Genomic DNA, 18,696 nt, shown 5'->3' on the forward strand with positions numbered 1-18,696 from the left:
TGAAAGTAGTTACGAGTGCATCAAATATTTATTCCGTTATCACTCCTGGGGAAATTTGAAAAAAAATATAACTGCAAACTGAATTAGATATCTGCCATCTACTACTTTTTCCTCCTTATTAGCATATTTATGAGAGGGATAAACAGTTGTACTACACAATATAAAGGTAAGCAACTGTTCACGGCATTTTGGAAGAAAATCTCCATGGGAGTAGATGACTAACACAGGACTTCCCACATGTTTTTGTCTGGCATATGTTGACAGCTATCAACTCAAATGAGGTACTGGGCTATCTGAATAATAAATCTGGTGTGAAGGAGCTCCAACATTCCCTTGTCCCTATGGCTTACTACCCCACAGAAGTTAAAGTTTTTGTTATTTAGATAACAATCTTAAAGGCTTAAGTTAACTACATATTAACATGTAGTAATATAAATAAGAGAGGTAAAGCATGATTATCAGCAGCTGGATTTCTTCAAACAGTTCCAACTAAAATAACATCCTTGCCTCAGACTACCGACACTTTCTGTACAGGCAGTTAATATGTGTTGTTAATCACCATGAAGAACCAAGATTAGCCAGCTTCCTTTAACTACTCCTTTTTTCCTGAATATATCCAAACTTTCCCCTTTAGCATCTTCTGCCCTATAGTCTTTGGAAAGAGAAAAAGAAAAAAAAGGAAATTAGATTTTTCAAACCTGAAATCTATGTGCTATCATCTGCAAATCTCATCCTCCCATCTCTCAATCAGCAAATGCTATGTTGAAAAGGGAACTGAGAGTGAATCCAGAGAATTTTCCAAAATAAGAAATCTAACTAAATTTGAAACAAAAACGTCCGCCTCTGAATACACATGCACAAGCAAGCATTTACCTTACAGACATGAAAACATTAAGACAACTGGATAAAACCCTGAGCAACCTGGTCTGACCTTATATCTGATCCTCCTTTCAGCAAGTTGCATTAGAGACATGCCTCTGGAGGCATCTTCCAGTCGGAATTATCCTATGGTCTGTGAACTCAAATTCCACTATTAAATAGTTCAAATCAGAATTAACTGAGGGCAGTCCTTCGACCTGTGTTAGATAAGAGATGGAACTGACACGTTACCCTATCCCTACTGGCTCAGTAATCCATTAAACTAGTGCCGAGGCTTTTACCTGCTTTTCAGTTTAAATTCAGCTATATAATCTGTTTCAAATAGATAGGAACGGCCAAATTACAGTTCAATCTATTCAAAATTATAAGGCAAAAACTAAATCACGTGGTTCAGAGCTTTTAAGCTGGGAACAAAATATGACTATGTCAAACACTGGCCTAACCAAATGATAGTAAACTGAACTTTTAACCTTTTAACTGCTCTCAAGCAGCTCACTGAGTACTTGGAGAAACTGGTATCTGGTCATAATCACATCGAGATCAACTCAGTTAATCTAGCTAGATTAACAACAACATTTAGAACTGTTGGCTCTAAAAACAAAACTGGCAGAATCAGATTCAGGTTAAAGACACATGCTGTAGCTTTTAGTAAGAGGAGAATATAAGTTTACCTTTCCGAAGCGTCACCTAGGCTGAAGTTTTCTAGACAAATAGTTAAAAATAAAAAAGAAAATGTAGCTCCAAATGAGATTTCTTGGTTAGACTGATAAAAATTGATCTATAAACGCACTAAATTGCACTTGAGCTAACATGAGAAGCAAACCTCTACATTAACCTGAGACACTTTCAGTTTGCCTTTTTTTTAGTAATATTACCAGCCATTTGCTGAAGGTAAGATGCACGCTCAAGAGTTCTGAACCTTTCATAGGATTCCAGCCAAGTTCAGAAGCAAAAAGTCTCGAAGAAAATTACTATACTATATAAAAGCAGACAACTTAGGAGGAGAGACCAGAATCTGAACATTTGTGACTTCATTTTTCCGATCCTGATGACCTATTTTTCCACAGTGGAACGGAGCAAACCTTACTGCCATCAGACCTCTGCAGCTATTAGCAGAGAACAAAAATATCTTACAACTTAGCTTAAAAAAAAAAAAAAAAAAAGTCAGTCAAAGCAAAGCAAGACAAATCTGCAGGGCCTAGGGCTTCATTAGTTCTGCTAAACAGAGTTACCTGTTTAAACAATAACCTGTTATAACAGACAATTCTAAATAAACTGAGAATTGCTGGAATAGGAGGAAGTTACTCTTCTGTCAAACTCTGCAGTTTCACAATTACAAAAGACTTCTTAATTATAGATAGTTCTTAAAATCGACCATAAGCTCACCTGCTTTATGGGAAACGTAAAATGCAAAAAGTCAACCCGAAGTAGACTACATATAATCATAGTGTAATATAGGCTGGAAGGAAACTCCACAGGAATCTAATCCGACATGATACTCAAAATAGGTCCACCTGACTTCAGTTGCTCTTTGCCTAGTGCTGTTTCATTCAACCTCCAAGAATAGCGTCTGCAGCCTCTCTGGGCAACCTGTTCCAGGGTTTGCCTACCCCCAGGGGAAAAAAATACCCCTCCAGTCTCATGGGAATATCCCCTGTGTTGCAACTGGTGTGCATTGCCTCTTATCCTGCCAGCCTGCACCTCCAGCAGTCTGGGGAATCCATCTTCTTGATCTTCTTCCATGATAGTTTTGGAGATAGCAGTAAGATCTTCCTTTATTTTTAATAAAAGTTTCTACAGAACTTTTGTAAATACAGTTCAAAAAGCAGTGACACCAGCATTTCAGGTAATAGCTGAAGAGCCACTTTTAATTGTTAGTACTTTACGCTAGGAATTATTTGTTAGCCTGAACAAAACAGAAAACAAAAATCAGCACTGTGAGTGCCTTAAAGAGACAGAAAATCTCCTAAAATTTCAGAGACCTGAATCAATCCTGAAAAGAATGACAAGGTTCTGTTTGAAAAAAAAAAAACAAAACAGTAAGAGTGCTGAAAAGACTGGATGGGACCTATCTTTCTCTGAGAAAGAGAAAGAAAGGTTATTTTTCTAAAGCCTGCTCCTCGTGAATCCTGAAATGGCTGAGAGAGATAAGGGAAGAGCAAGCCAATTCAATTTCTAGGAGACTGCCTTTCCTAGCAGCTGTGGAGTACTGAATTATTCAGACTGGAAAGAGAAGTGGTCCCTTATGCTGGAACATGAAAAAAAAATCACACTAAGCAAACAAAAAAAACCCCACCACATTGGACGTTCGAAACATTCATCTAACGATCAAAAATGATCACTTGGATAAAGATTAGTATTCTTCCATCTTGGTTCTAGTATTTTATACCACATTGCTACAACGGTGTCAGCCTTTTACTGCCTGATAAGATTTCATATCAGACCAAGGGAAAGCGAGTGGAGAAAATTAAAGACATCTGGACTCGTCTCCCAAGGGGAGGGGGAAAAAAAAAAAAAAAAACACACTTCCCCCCACCCCCAACACACAATCAGGAGAGGATAGCAGAGGGTCTGCAACTGTCAGATAGTCATGTTTTTTTTTCTTCATGTTATACTTCTTCTACTAAAGCTGCGTTCTGTTAAGATTATCATGCAAAAAGGTAAGCAGCACCTCACAGACCTCACCAACAAAACAAGTCTGAATGCTTCTGAACAAGCTTTCACCTTTTAGAGGGATATCAGCACAGAAGACTGTTATTAAAGTGGGCACACCGAAAGAGGATAAGCAAAAAGTCTTCTTAAAGGTATGGCCTTATCATTGGTGTATATACTGGTCAGGAATATTTTGGCCTGCATGAGGCATACCTCTTAAAACAGCATTTCTTTTCAGAGTCTGCCATCCAGAGACCTGAAAAGACAGAAAAACAGTCTGAAAGTTAACATCCAAAATTCCTCAAAAATCATCCACCACATAGAAAAACTTAGCTCACTAAGTTCACCTAAAAGTAGCTACATTAATTCAAGACAAAAAAAGAAGCTGGAAAAAAATCATACCTGGTTAAGAAAAAGAAAAGGGGGAAAAAAACCTGTCAAAATTAGTGGGGGGGGGAGGGGGAAAGGAACTTCCAAGAAATACCCATGCGATATATTCTCTTATGAAAGGACATATTTACCATAGGAGAAGAAAATTACTCAAAAATTCAAGCAGTCCTGTCACCACGTGGTGGCAAAATGAACGAATTCATTCACTTTTTCTTCTCTCATTTGTGAAAGTAACTTGAACCAGAACCTGTGGAATATTTAGTGATAGGTCTCTGAAGAAGTAAAAGATTTTGGACTGGAGATCCACAGCCAAGCGAATATTATTCACAGTTTTCAAGTTACATTTAAAAGTAATTTGCCCTCTGTTTGTTAGTTTCCAAAAATATTTCAAGGAAATAATGAAATATTTCCAGAATCTCTGGATATTTTCCAACATAAAATTATAAAAATGACTGTTTTGCATTGCTTTCCAGACAGAGGATAATTGCATGTGAACATGACACTTAACAAAAAAGGCAATTTTTTATAAAGTTATTTCACAGAGTGTATACTAAGATGTTACATAGACAAAGTAAAGGTACTCCTCACTAACACACGCCTCAGCGTGTGTTACTGCTCACATCTTCCTCCTCAAAAAATCCAAGGCATAGTCTGTAGTTACTGATTTTGTTGTTATGTTGCTAAGGGAATGATAAATATTACAGTACAATAAAACATTTATGACAGTATTAGGCAAGAACTTCAATGCAATGCAAATAATCTCTTAGCAACTCCACTGTGAATTGCTTTGACTGCATTCAGAGAACAGTTTAATGTTAACTGAAAGCAAAGCAGGGTTTCATCTGATGTCCTTTTGTTGGGACCCACAAAGAAAGTCCTCACAGAGGATGTAAAACCCCTCACGTATATGGGAGAAGAACCCATCACGGCATCTGCCACAAGAGAATTCGTCCTGCAGCAAAACTTGAAGAACAGAACAGCCAAATACATTGCTGTTGAGGAAACTGTCACAGGTTTATCACCAGAGCACTCTGAGAACACACCACAACATAAAATTATCAGTAACAAACGTTTCCAAAGGGGATTGTCATGTTTCTTCCGTCATTGCTACTTGGAGAGGATAAGTAACATTGCAGTTGAGCTGGAGGGAGAACGTGGTACTGAACTTGCAAGGAAAAAGCCAACAAACAAATTGGTCCTACATGACTTCCATACCTGGTCTGGATGCAGGAAGACAGTAAGGCACTGTAACAGCTAAAGAGAGTGATACACAGCTCATTTTTGTATCTAGACTGTTCTGTTGGGAACTGGGCCAGCAGACCTACTGACCCTGCATGCTACATAAGGCCCAAGGGAGTGTTAGTATTTTTAAATGGCTTTTATTTCATTTAAGGGACTGTCCAAACTGCTAAGCCAGTTGCTCTTGATGACTTTACAGATTATCAAACTGTAATTCCTATTCGCACCACATGGTTTTGTGAAGCAAAACAAGCAAAACAGAAGTCAGCCTTAGAAGGTACAAGTCCAGAACCAGAGTGAATGCCTGAAAGATTTATAAACCATTAAGAAGCACTTCTGCTACTATTTCAAAGAGATAAGCATACCTTTTTTTCCCCTAAAATAATGTTAATGTTTCCCCTATAATAATGTTATTTCGTTAGAAAGCAGAAACAATAGTCCACTACCTAGGAACAGGGCCTGAGAGAAAAGCCACATGTGGCAGATGCTAGTGGTTTTGCTTAATACATTACTGAAAGGTACTAAGATCATATAGAAGCGAAAGCAGAAAGAGAACAATAATAGAAATAGTAGGTATACTTCATCTCACAAGGACTGTGGCATTACAGTGCAAGTCACGGCTCTATGACAAAATATCGCAAGAACGGAACTTCAGTCAGACCCAAAACTTAATATAGGGACGACAATTTTCAAAGTAGGGCATAAGCTTGGAACATCTTTGTTAGTAGCTGCACACAATTGATACTGAGTAGACAAACCTACAGCAACCTGGATTAAACTGTGGGGGGGCAGGGGGAAGACGCGCAGTGATTTCCACTGCATATTTAGCCAGTTAAACGGAAGATCTAATGCGCAATGTGAGCATTAGGTCACAGGTATGAAGAAACAAAGCACAGAATTTGTGCCTCATCAACTAGTTTAATAGAAATATGCAAATAGCCTATTCTTGTAATCAGTTGCAATAAAAAGGTTTAAGCTGTTAACTTCTGAACAAACAGAATCTGTTCCACATAGAAATTTCTTTAGCAGAAACTTAAAAGAATGATGTCTTGGCTATCCACAACAGATCAAAAGAGAACGGAATAACAAGAAAAGAGAAAGAAAAAAAAAAAGCAGAAAGTTTAATATTAAGCATCTTGCATTTCTGCAAATCTTTCAATTACATAATAGTAATTTGTCTAAAATACTAACAAATTTCAAGAGAACTACAGAACTAGATATAGTCTTGCTTTAGTTGGTAATAAGGTCAACACAGTCTGAAGCCGACACAATACTCAGGAGAACAATGAGGGTATTACCTCAGTTGTCTAATCTCAGTTAGATATGGGACATTTGCTTAAGAGATGAGAGAAAAAAGAAAACAAATTATTTGTGGTTGCTTTAGCCTCAGGCAAATTCTTTTGTTTCAAGTAGGGTGAGTTTTACCAGCTTTGAATTTTTTTTGATAAACTTAATAAACCAGTCACTTAAAAAAGGGGAGCTGTAAGCTGAAACATACTAGAAGTGAGGAGGTTTTGCTGGGATTAGCAGAATACAATAGTTAGAATTCATTTTGGCAAATAAAATTTAAAAATATTGTAAACTGCAACAAAATTCTTCCTGTTGTGTTTGCAAGGCACTGTTAAATAAAAATCACTATTAGAAACTGGGTTTTTTTTTTACTGAGTAGAAGAAAATATGATTCAAGATACACATTTCCTTTAGCATTTCCTCAAGTTATAATATTATAACATATATATATATAAGGATATATGGATTTATTTCATCTGCATAATCATATGGGAAGGATGTGAAGGCAGCAGTTCTTTTTTTTTTTTTTTTTTTTAATATTATGGCAACAACTTCTCAAATTCTCACATCTGAGTAGAGACTCTTCACAACACATTTCTCCCATTTGTGGGAACACACTAGCACCAGCAGATGGCACCAAGACGCTAAGCTTCATAAAGCAGGTCTGTATACCAGTTACTAACGCTCATTTTCAACACCAGGACGAAGTAAAATGCTTACAAATCTGTTGCTTCTCTCTTCCTAAATCAAATCTAGAGAGCATAAATGCACCATGCTATAATTTGAATCACTATCTACTACTCTGACGTTACTGCAAATCAGTGCCACACTCGAGACGAATGACAGCAGCAGGCTTTCTGATGCTTCTTGTTCAGGGTTTTTTTTGTTTTTCTTTGCTTTAAATTTAATTTTCAAAGTGTGGCATGCTGCGTTTCAGTTCTGCACCTCTATCATGGGCATGCTGAGCAATTTGCAGAGATCACATATGAACTTGCTGATAGGTCAGGCTTTTCCAGTTCCAGTGGAGGAAATTTAAGTTATTGATTTCTTGTCATCCCCGAAAAAATAAATAAAAATCCTGGCAGTAGACAAGACCTACAAACTGGTCCACTTGCTGCTGTTTTCTGGGTATTTGCCTCACTGTTACACGACTAAGATACTATTTGAAACCAATATGCAATTGATCATCACAGAGAATATTAAGCGGTCTAAAATTAATAGCAGAAATGAGTGCTATATTCTTTTACAACACTTTTTCCAAGAAAGCCACTTGCCTTCTGGCCCACTTACAGCAATGGCTCTTTTTTCTCCTCCCATAAAAAACTAAGAATAAAATAGATTTCTCCACTGGTAAATTGATGCAGTGGTGAAAGGCAGAATATATAAGGAGATTTCTCTAAACACTCTCTAAGCAAGATAATTGTAGGGCCAAAGGACAGCTTACAAAGGGTAATACAGAAACAGAGCATATGAGCAAAAGACGGATCCACATCAAGAACAGTTCTTCTTCCAAGAAGTCATTTCTCAAGTGGCCAAGGACACTTCCAAGTAAGTATAACCTGTACAAGACCCATCCTAACATGATATGCATTGAGAGCTTACAAATATTTATCCATCTTTTGTCTCTCAACTACATGTGACTGCCAAAGCAGAGTAAGCTGCTGGCAAATAAACATATACTCCACAGTTCTGAAGGAAAGAGAAACAAGCACACATATCCAAGTCATCTAACCTTACTTGTATGTGCTTAAGTCTAAAGTAATGTAGATGATCCATCCATTCAGGAAATCCATCATTAAGATCTTCCAGATGAAATTGTAGTAAAGTCCCATTAATATTGACAGTTTAACCCAATTAAAATACATCATACTATCAAATCTGGAAATAAAACCAGCCTAATAACATAGTTTAAAAAAAACAAAAACAAAAACAGTTAGAGCAAGTCCAACACAGAGACTAATCCCCTCCTTTCCCAAATCTAGGCAAGTCTACCAAATCAGGCATTGGGAGATTCTTCAAAGGCTTTAGCTCTGCCACGATGTCTTTCATCCATTCTACTGGATAAAAAAAGATAGAAACATGGAGGAAGAATGCTGGCTCTCAAAGCTCATTATATGCTGTTTTAAAATATGGCACTTAGAATAAAGAATCTTCATTTATTTGTATATTAGCTGACTTTACCACTAGAAAAGTGGGGTTCTCCTGGCTAAGTATTCTGATTAGGCAGCACAAAATGCACATTACTGTTGAGATAAGCTAATGTCACCAGTGTTTCTCTTGGAGATCTGCCTGCATGCCATAAAGAAGTGTGCACGTCTAGTCCAGTAAGATGTAGGTTAACAGCTTGGCTCTTAAAACTGGCATAAGCTTCTCAATTACTCAGGTTTCCATCCAATTACAGTCCAATCTCATCTGAAGTTCTCCATAACCACCATTCCAAAACTTAAGTTAGTTTCACTTAAGGAGGAAAAAAGGATATTACTAGATCTTCATAAAGCACCTAAATCATCAGAACATACTTACTTTTTATGAAGGGACTGGAAAGCCACTGTGACTTCCTAGAGGAAGTAAGTGTCAATATCCATTTTGTTTTTACATATTACAAGATCTCTTTTTTTTCCTTCTCAGAGAGAGAGATTTCACTGTTCCCTATTGAAGGAAGTGCTTTGCTAGAAGGTTTAACTCCATAAGCCTCAGGCAGGTTATCGACTTCTCCACAGGATCTTGAATTATTGCAGTTTTGTGTCATAGGTACTGTCTACTGGCATCAGGAATCTTTTGCCTGCAAAATACATTCACAAAACCAGAGTCGTGCAGCTAAGCAAGACAAAAGTGAAAAGACAAGGACACTGGAAAAGAACTGTACCTAAAGCTTTAGAACTCTATCACATTTTCCATTCTGAAATATTCCCCTAGTTTAAGTCTGTTTGTTCTAAGTACTTTTTTGAAACGCTAGCCCAAATAAAATAAAATAAAATACTCATTTAGTGGACAGCAAGTAAGGGCCCTTCTAAAACAGACAGTTAGAAACTTTCAATTGATACATAAGCTTTACCACAACTACAAGAGTATTGAACAAAATTTTACAAAGTAAAAGCTCATGACCCTAGTTTTAAACTGCCTATGTGAACTGGTCACTTAAAGGGTTAATTGTTTGTTTGTTTGTTAATTGTTAGGCTTTGTTCCCTAACTAAAGAAAGTAACTGGAATGATTTTTTTCCTCCTTCCCTAGGACCACTTGGCCACCAAAACACCTGAGACCCGAGGTCTCTTCTGAATTCACCTAGGTTTTTTTCCCCCCCTCATTTCTGTCCGCTCAGCTTTCTTCACTTCTTGAAAGTTAAGAAGCCACCCAGAAGCTGAAAAGTGACAGAGCCTGATTTTCCTTGTAATCTATAACGAACATGAGGTGCAGGAGTTTAACACAATTGGCTCTATGCTACTAAAGGACATGGCAATGTGTTTGATCCAACTACTTCTTCGTTTGTCTAATAAGATAGGAAACACAAAATTCACTTCCATCTCACAGAAAACAAGCTTAAAATTTAATATTAAAATTCCATTTTCCATCTAGAAGCAGATTCAACAACAGAAAAGAATCTAGAAAGTACCCCTTACTATTTTCTAAAACCATACTTTCACATTTATGCTTTGTAAGAATCTGAATAAATGGCTATATTTGATTACACAGTTGCTAAACCACATACCCAATATGCCCTTTCAGTTAAAAGAACAATATCAAGGTGAGAATACAGGTTATTTTTCCATTGAAAATATATATAACTTAATGGTTACCAGAATGGACCAGGCTTCTTAGGAGAAATACAAAAAGTACAAAAACTACCAAGTATTTTAAATCAAACTTTCTTGCTCTCAAGCATAAATTATGCCGCTTAAATGATTTATTCTAATCAAGCTAACTTCCTAGTGCCTCAGGTCCCACTCCGAATGCAATGAGATGTTTGTGTAGGCTTGTATTGCAATTGAAAGAAAACATACCAAGCATTCAATTCAGTGTTTGCTAACCCATCAACTGTATAGAATAAATACTAGCCAGGTTTCATCCTACGTTGTTTAAAAAAAATAAAAGGTAGCTAACCAGTATTTCATTCAGAATACTGTTTATTCTCTATATTGAGATAGATATTTAATCAAAAAAATAAAAAAGTATTAGTGCATCTTTACCAGTTGATTTATTTGTGCATGATGCATTTGATATTTGAGGTCCATAGCTTAAGCAGCTCTGAACATAAATTCTCTGCAAGTAATAGAGCTGGGGCTTGGAATGCCCTATCTAATTATACTGCCCTGGCTCAGAAATCAAAAACAATTAAATCCCCAAAATTCAGTTAATGTCATACAGGTTGGGTTCCCCCACCCCTTTTCCTTTTTGAGATAGGCCAGTGTTTTCCAGTTTTCAGTCGGTGAACTGAAGACCTCAGAAGATCCATGGGCTACTTCTAGGTCTCTGAAAATTAATTTATATCATAGATATTTGGGCCAGAAATTCACATTCACAATTCACTATACACACATCTGCACACACACACACAAGAAATTAGATGGTTAAAAAAAAAAAAAAACCCACACAAAAACATTGGAAAACAAGAGGATGGGCAGTAAACTAACCCTGTAATTAAATATGCAATTTGACTACTTGCATATGCATTATGGTGATATAAGAAGTCAGTTCTTGCATTTAACTTTTCAGTTGCTGACAAAAACAACTTTACAAATCATTCCAAATCTAAAGCAAGGAACACACTTCAAAGCTGAAGTGAATCACTACCAACTCTTCCCTTAATAATAAAATAAACTAAATGCCAGTTTGCCAGTAAAAAAGCAAAAAACTAAGGAGCTGTAATGCTTGGTGTTTACTGTACTTTAAAAATTCAACTCATCCTCAGCTTTGCCTACCTATTTAATCAAATGAACATTACAAAGAAGAAAAGCACCACCCCTGTATTAAGACTCACATGTCACTTTCTGTAAATTTTAAGAGCTTTACTGCATTCACAATACATCAGAATTCATAATCACTATGAAGTAGTAACGCACAATTCCCTGCTGAGAGGGCCTTCTATCCAGGGACATGAAAGCACAAATTTACAAATATTAGCAATATTTAACATAGCACTAATCAGATATTTATTAATCCAGAAGGCCTCAAGGGTCAAATCCAATAGTCAGAGTCCACTCTTGGAGAAATACCTTCTGAAATGATATTCAACTCCAGTTCCACACATTAAAGAGAGATGGCACGAAAGGGGACCAAGCACAAAGAAGAATGCCCGCAACTAGGAGAATACAGAGCCTGAATGAAAAGAACTCTGTCTCTCCTGCCTTCTTCACCTATCACAGCTTGGTCTGAGAGGGCAGCATGACTGCTACTTCTAAGAGAGCAAAAAAGAGTTATTTACACTAAAAACAAAGGACAGGAAGAAAACAGAAATGGATAAGCTATGTAAGTGTGAAATTTAGGGAAACAGAAATTTTGTTTATTTACCTAGGGACGGTGGGAGGTGGTGCAGACATTAGCAAAGGACTAACTCAATTATCCAGGCAATATTTTGGGCTTACATTGTTCCTCTAAGATTGCACCCCTGATGACAACACAGCAGGCTCACAGCAAACTCCAGAAGAAGAAAAAACGTTCGCCTTTCCTCTCAGGATGCCAGCTATAGATCAACCAATAGACACACACTATTTCATATTTCCAACTTTTTCATTTATACTGCATCCGTTAATTCACTCTTGTAAAGTCTTACCTGCAGTCTCTTTAAATTTTTCTTTCAAAAGCCCACTATAAAGTTTTCTCGTAGGACTATACATAAGGAAAGGAAATGAAAGTGCATTTAAAATGTACAAAAGGGAATTCAAAAGAGCACTGAAGCTGAGCACCCTGCTCCTGCCAAACTGGAGACAGATTCTTGGCATTAAACACCTTCAGCTCTCATGGTGAAAGCAAACACAACTCTCTGTGCCCTGAACTGCAAGACCAAACCAACAGTGTCCAAACCTGAACTGGTCATGGTTAAAATTGCCTCATATGAATACGTATAATGCATCAACATTAAATTAGAGCTGGCGTTTTTACAGTTTCTGTTTAGTAAGAAGAGCAAGAAAAGGACAAAGTGAGATAATGACAGATCCTTAAAAGAAACAAAACATACATACTCACTAAACACACTTGACTGCTTCCCACCTACTATCACAACTGTCAGCCCCACTGCGTTATTCCTCATATCTTTCCTCCTCCATTCTTTCCACTGCCTCAACTGTTCTTATAGAGTCAGGTGAGAGAGAAATACGTATTACATCCACCCAACACACATTGAAATATGAGAATATGATCTCTTCCATAATTACACTTTCCAGCAATAGGAGGTTTTTCAAGGGGCAACAGCAGCCATCTCCTATCACAAAGAAAATAGGATCAAGAATATAAGACAGCACACGTTACAAGAAATATTTGTAAAGATACGTTCAGTTTTCTTTCAACCAGAATATTAACTTAACAAAAAAAATTAACCTTGTGTGCAGTCACAGTGATCCACTTTGAGCTTACAGGTTTCTACAGATCTCATTAAACAAACATGGGTTATCTTAAAAAATACCCATCTATCAATGAAACTACCCCTAAAGACTGCTGCTATTTTACAACTGTTGAGTATTGATACTGATGACAAAAGCACTCATCCTCGAAAAAGCAGCCGCAGTAACAACAATCATGCATTCGTGTGAGTAGCCAAAAACGTACAAACAAAAGATTAATCCAGCTCTCAGAGTACTTTAGGAGTAGCAAAAAATAGACTTCTTTTCTTTTCTTAAAGAGCATGAAGATACTAGAATTTTTTTTAAATGAGGCAGCTATCTCAAAAGCAGTGCAATACAACCAAGGTTCCTAAATTACATTGCTCTCGTGTACTAAAATTGCATAACTAGCCTGTGAATGTCAGGAATAAGACACAGGGATTAAACTTTTTTTGAGTGACTACACCACCACAAAAATACAGGCACATTCAGCAGCATGAATTTCTGTAAAGTAAGAAAGGACCGTGTTAACCAACTTCTCCCTAAATTGGTCACTTCAGTGAACTGGACAGTATCTTGTGCATAAAACTTGGCACTAAATAGCTATAAGATAGCAAGCACTAAACTCCAACAACCAGAGTCAGAACTCTGAACTTTAGACAACATACTGAAGTTCCCAGTCTATGGAGAAAAGGTTGCTTTGGCAAGAGATTTACAGTGAGCAGAAAGGGCTCTGGAAAGCTGCAGACTGAGAACCTATCAGGTGGCCCTTCTGCAACAGCATGAAAATTTTAGGTATCAGAGTGCGTGCATCACCAGCAGTCAAGGTAAACAGGATGCTCTCAACTTCAACCCTCGCCTTCCCAACCACTCCCTCCTCTTCACCTTTCAGAAAAGAAAAGTGGTGGGCAGACCAGCAATCAGTAGCAGAAGAGCCAAGGGAAGGGAAAAGGCATAACAAAAAGGGGTTGGAAATGTGACCGCTCTTTAGAAAAAGCATGGTGCCTGACACTGGCTTTAGTTCCTTCGCTCACGCTCAGCTTCACTGAAATTAAGAGACATGGTACTTAAGCTACAATACGGCTTATTACAATACTACTAAACTCATTCAGAGAGGTTAAGAGGAAATTTCTTACCCTCACCTCATGTACCCCATAGATTCAGTATCATCTCAGAAAAAAAGGTATTAAGAAGAAATAGATAAGCATAGAACATCTAAGTATCTTTTGAAACATTTGCTGCCACCTGTTATTAGTGACTGCAGAATTTTTTAGACTTGCCTGACTATCATTTGCAAGTCTCTTCAGGTTTGTTTCCAGCTGTCTCTTTCAACCGAAATGCACTCGGTTGTTCAGACTATGGATTGTTCAGGATAAGGTCCTGAAATGTTTCTAACAAGCAGCCTAACCCACTACTGGATGCGATACCCAGGACACGAGAAAATGGTTAATATTTTCCGCAAGACTGTAACTGAACAAAGCCCACCACTGACTGACCAAGTTTGATCCTGCTGAATCAATTTTCCATTTCTGATAACAAATCACTAGCTTAACTCTATTCAAACTACTCTTCAAGTTCTCCTATTTCCTTTAATTAGAGCTGAAGGTGCAAGGTCATTTTTGATCAATAGGTATTACTACCACTAACAAAAGTGGGAAGAGACTTTAAAGTATCAAAGCATTCAAAAACTTTTAAAAAGCTATGAACATAAACCATTGTCTCAGGATCTTTTTTCCTTTAATGAATATCACTATACTCTTCTCTAGAATCTAGTTCATTTCCAAAAATCAAAGTAATTGCTGGATGCACTAGACTTTTAAAGAAAACACTACTCTTAATTTGAGTACTACCTCAAAGGAAGTCTGAAAAACGGTACAGAAAGCATTTGTAACATATTAGAAGAATAAACTACAACAGCCTCCTTATTGAGAACTTAGAGATAGAAATTGTAAACCATATAAAAAGGCACTTTGTTTCAATTCAAACCCCATGGATTACAGGGAGATGAAGAGATTCTTGACCTCCAGTAATTAAAGGTTGGCTAAAAAGAGCCTCTAATCTCACGAAGGACAAAGTCCCTTCAAAAATCAAGCCTTCACTGAGATTCTATTACAGAGTATCTGAACCCATACCACTTTTTTGAATCCTTTTGATTAGTATTCATGCAGTTGAGAGAACATAGCTCATGGCCTAACCATAGCTGAAATAGATCTCAGTCTTCATTATTGTGTCCTCTGCAGAACAGTTGAGCAGCTCAAAACCCCAGATGACTTTTAGCTGTCACTTAAATACATGTGCACATTTGTACTGATGGTTCTATGACTACGTGCAAGATAATAAGGGCTTGAAAAGCCCAGCATGGAAAAGCCAGAAACTGAATGCACCCACGTCATCAACTCCTAACAAAACCTGAATGTTTTTGGTCATTATGTTTTAAAAGATGTTCCTTCCTCCCTCCCCTTACACAAGTATGTTCTAACTTTCTATTTTGAAAAATCCTACTCCTAGGTACAATGAAAACAGATAAGACATCTTAGTAATTGCCCTTTTTCACAACCAGAGAAATCAGACACTTTAAACTAGGAAAGAGTGTATCCTACAGTGAATAACTACACAGTAAGCTGAGCGCAGGGGTCTTTGCACCTTTGTCTGAAGCACGGACTGATCTCTCACAGAAACAGAAATTTCTCATTCTCATAGAGATATTACTGATTTCTGGAAAAGAGAGGATGGAGAAGAATCTTCATACAGGAGTAGATGACAATTACGTTGGGTATTTAGTAAAGAGCCTTTTAAAATTCAGGTGTTCAGTTATCTGACTTCGCTATTAGCCCAGAAATAGCAGCTGCCCAGGAAAACAGTAACTGTCAAGATGGAAGTCTGTGCTCAGAAGGCAGGAGCTACGAGCAGACAAAACACAGAAAGGCGTTTCTACAATTTAACTGAATGCTCATTTTACCCATGACCTCTTTTTCTTTTTTTAAAATCTGAGTGAAGTTTAACAAAGCCCAGGTTATGTCAGTTTATGACTAACCAACTCAAGCTAAACTTAAAGATTTAATTGAAAGAATATGAAAAGTTACATATTCATGTCTTTAGCTAAAAAAAAAAATTAAGTGATCAACTGTTTCAGCTTCAGTGATCTGACAACTCTCTCTTGGCTACTATGATAGGACTGCCCTATACCTTGTACATGGACATACAGCTACTCCATTCCTCCTGAAGTAAGGTACATACTCCGCAACTTACACAAAGTTAATTGCCTGACAAACTATATAAATAATAATAATTAAAAAGAAAAAAAAAAGAGCTTTACAAAATCCTGTTTCTTCTCTTGCATACAAATATATGTATGCTGCTCTCACTTTTCCTGCTATTTGTTCTAACATTTAGCTCTTGGAGAGATAAATTGAAGCAACCAGATAACACAGACAGTTAATTGGTCTTCTTTGAACCTTTATTTCTGCTGTTTATCTTCACAGATAAATACATTTGCTATTTAGTATTAAATTACGTAGCAGAATTTTTAATCACTAGCACAGAGTTTTTCCCCACCACCACCAAAAGCTGCTGGGTCCTCTGAATCTTTCACCACTTGATTGCCTCAGAGTTTAAAGTCTTGAAAGTTCAGTTTTAAAAAGCTTTTCCCTCCCCCTCACCTTTTTAAGTTTTGAAAAGTAGTTCACTTTAGATCTAAAACAAATACAACAAAGTGAAAACACTGAAGCAGAGACCATGTTTTTCAAAAGGCAGAGGGCAATACACATTATCTGATCTGGGAACTGCAAGGTGTTGCAATAGAGTCAAAGCAAAGGAGGCTAAGTTTGTTACTTTCACCAAAGGCAGCAAGATTTCTCCTTGTTAGAAATACGTATTAATGTATTATCAGAAGCTGTCTTTTCCCTGATAAGGAGATCCACAAATCATTTTAACAGATATACAGTAAAAATACACTTGTCAGTAACTGTTCAGCAGGAAGAATATTCATAACTGCTGAAGTTCACTCCACTAAGTTATATTTCTTTGTCAACATATACTGTGATGGGCTAGATTCATCAGTGAAAAATTCACTGCTTGGCTACAATGGCCTATTTTTAAAATACTTAAGCCATCTTCCCTCGCTATCTTTGAGAATATTTCACTTTGTTCAACATAAAGGAGTTTACATGGCTAGATATTACGAACTTAAGAGTTACGAGCAGCTTTTAATCTTCACTAGTATAAATCCAATTGATTTTAGAAATGAAAGCTTCATGGGTTTAAGTACTGTACTGAATTCAGACACCACTGTGCTAATTTTGTATGTGTCAGTATTCCTCAAGAACTGTACGTTTAGAAAATAAGAACTATAGTGGTGAGTACAGAGTAAAGAGCAGACAACCTACGGATTTATTATGGAAGATATCCAATAGCTTGCTGTTTACTAAACATTAATGCAAACGTTATAGAATCCATATTTAGAGTGACCATTTTCAAAGCTGTGAAAGACCATGTGACAAAGACATCAAAGTGTTTCTACCATAGCTTGTCAAATCAAGGCAGAGCAGTCACTGAGTTCAGTAGGAAATACCTGTTTCAGCTATGCCTCCTCATTTTAAGAGCTGTTCACATGCTGAAGTCCCCCGCAGTTACCTTTGACACAAGCACAACAGCCGGGGGGGGAGTGGGGGGGGTCCACGCAGAACATCTGCATTGACACCACGCACGACCAGCTCCTCTCCCTTTCCTTAACCTTCAAGTCAGAGCAACGTTAAAAACACACTCAGGAACAGAGCCCTCTACTTGACCAGTCCTCATTAGTTTTCTGAAGGCCAACACTGTCCACTTCAGTGTATTCTAAAGCATCCGAGGGTGGGTGTCAAAGCAGTTCCTGCTAAAATCTAGCATACGTGCTTCTTGAGCAACACCAGCTTAATCAAGAACTCCGGCAACGGCCTAAGCCAGCCTAGTCTCTGGCCCACTATGTTTCTGTTCCCATTCTCACTTCTGCTACGTCCACCTGCCCATTTCTTCAAATAAACACACTGGTCTGACTGCACATTAAGATAATGCAAAGAGCTGACTCAGTCCAAAACTAAGCCAAAATACAGTAACATGTTTGCCCAAAAGCTCTTCCGTACTACAAAAAGCCTCAACAGATGAAACTGGATAAAAGCCCAGATCATGGCACTTTCACTTCTTATTGATAAAACTGACAGCACAAGTCAAGACAACCTTCACGAAATAAAATTCAACGTCATTTTCCTGCAAAAAAGCTTGGCCTTTTGTTTGTTTTCCTCTTTCAGTTGTTTCATTCAGTGAGGAATGAAACAAACCTTTAACTAGAGAAGACACAGAAACATCTGCCTTCTTCTGTTATCAGGACTGGGAAACAACATTTTCTATTTTCTTCAATAACTATTTTGGACTAAGTTCAGTGAAATTCTCAACATTTTTCAGCCCTAACCTGAATGGACTAGAGCCAAAATTTTGAAGGGTTAGGTGAAACAAGAGGAGTCTCACTTTCACACCTTTGCAAAGTAGAACTGTAATGAACTGTGATGAAAGTATTTTTAAAGCAAAATTAGTCTTTGATTCAGTGCACTAATGACACTAGGTTGCAATAAGTAGCCAATTCTATCTTCTCAGCTGCTTTTAGGGAGAAACCTATAGTACTTCATATTTAAATTTCAGTTTTAATGTCTTAATGCATGAGATAGTTTTAATGCCTTG

The 18,696-nt window shown here is 37.3% G+C and overlaps 1 protein-coding gene across 12 annotated transcripts in view; it reads right to left on the reverse strand.

Moving 5' to 3' along the window:
- LOC104141138 (polycomb group RING finger protein 3) overlaps positions 1 to 18,696 on the reverse strand; it is a 52,867-nt gene that overhangs the window by 21,890 nt on the left and 12,281 nt on the right. For 4 of the 12 annotated variants that reach the window (XM_068927029.1, XM_068927036.1, XM_009670271.2 and 1 more), the window contains exons 2-3: positions 8,974 to 9,232; positions 3,745 to 3,787 (exon numbers count right to left, since the gene is read on the reverse strand). The exons of 2 other annotated variants lie outside the window; for them this stretch is intronic. The gene's annotated coding sequence lies outside the window, so the exon portion shown is untranslated. 6 more of the 12 variants (XM_068927030.1, XM_009670275.2, XM_068927031.1 and 3 more) reach the window with 4 other exon arrangements.

The sequence above is a fragment of the Struthio camelus genome, chromosome Z, assembly GCF_040807025.1.
Source record: "Struthio camelus isolate bStrCam1 chromosome Z, bStrCam1.hap1, whole genome shotgun sequence".
NCBI lineage: Eukaryota > Metazoa > Chordata > Aves > Struthioniformes > Struthionidae > Struthio > Struthio camelus.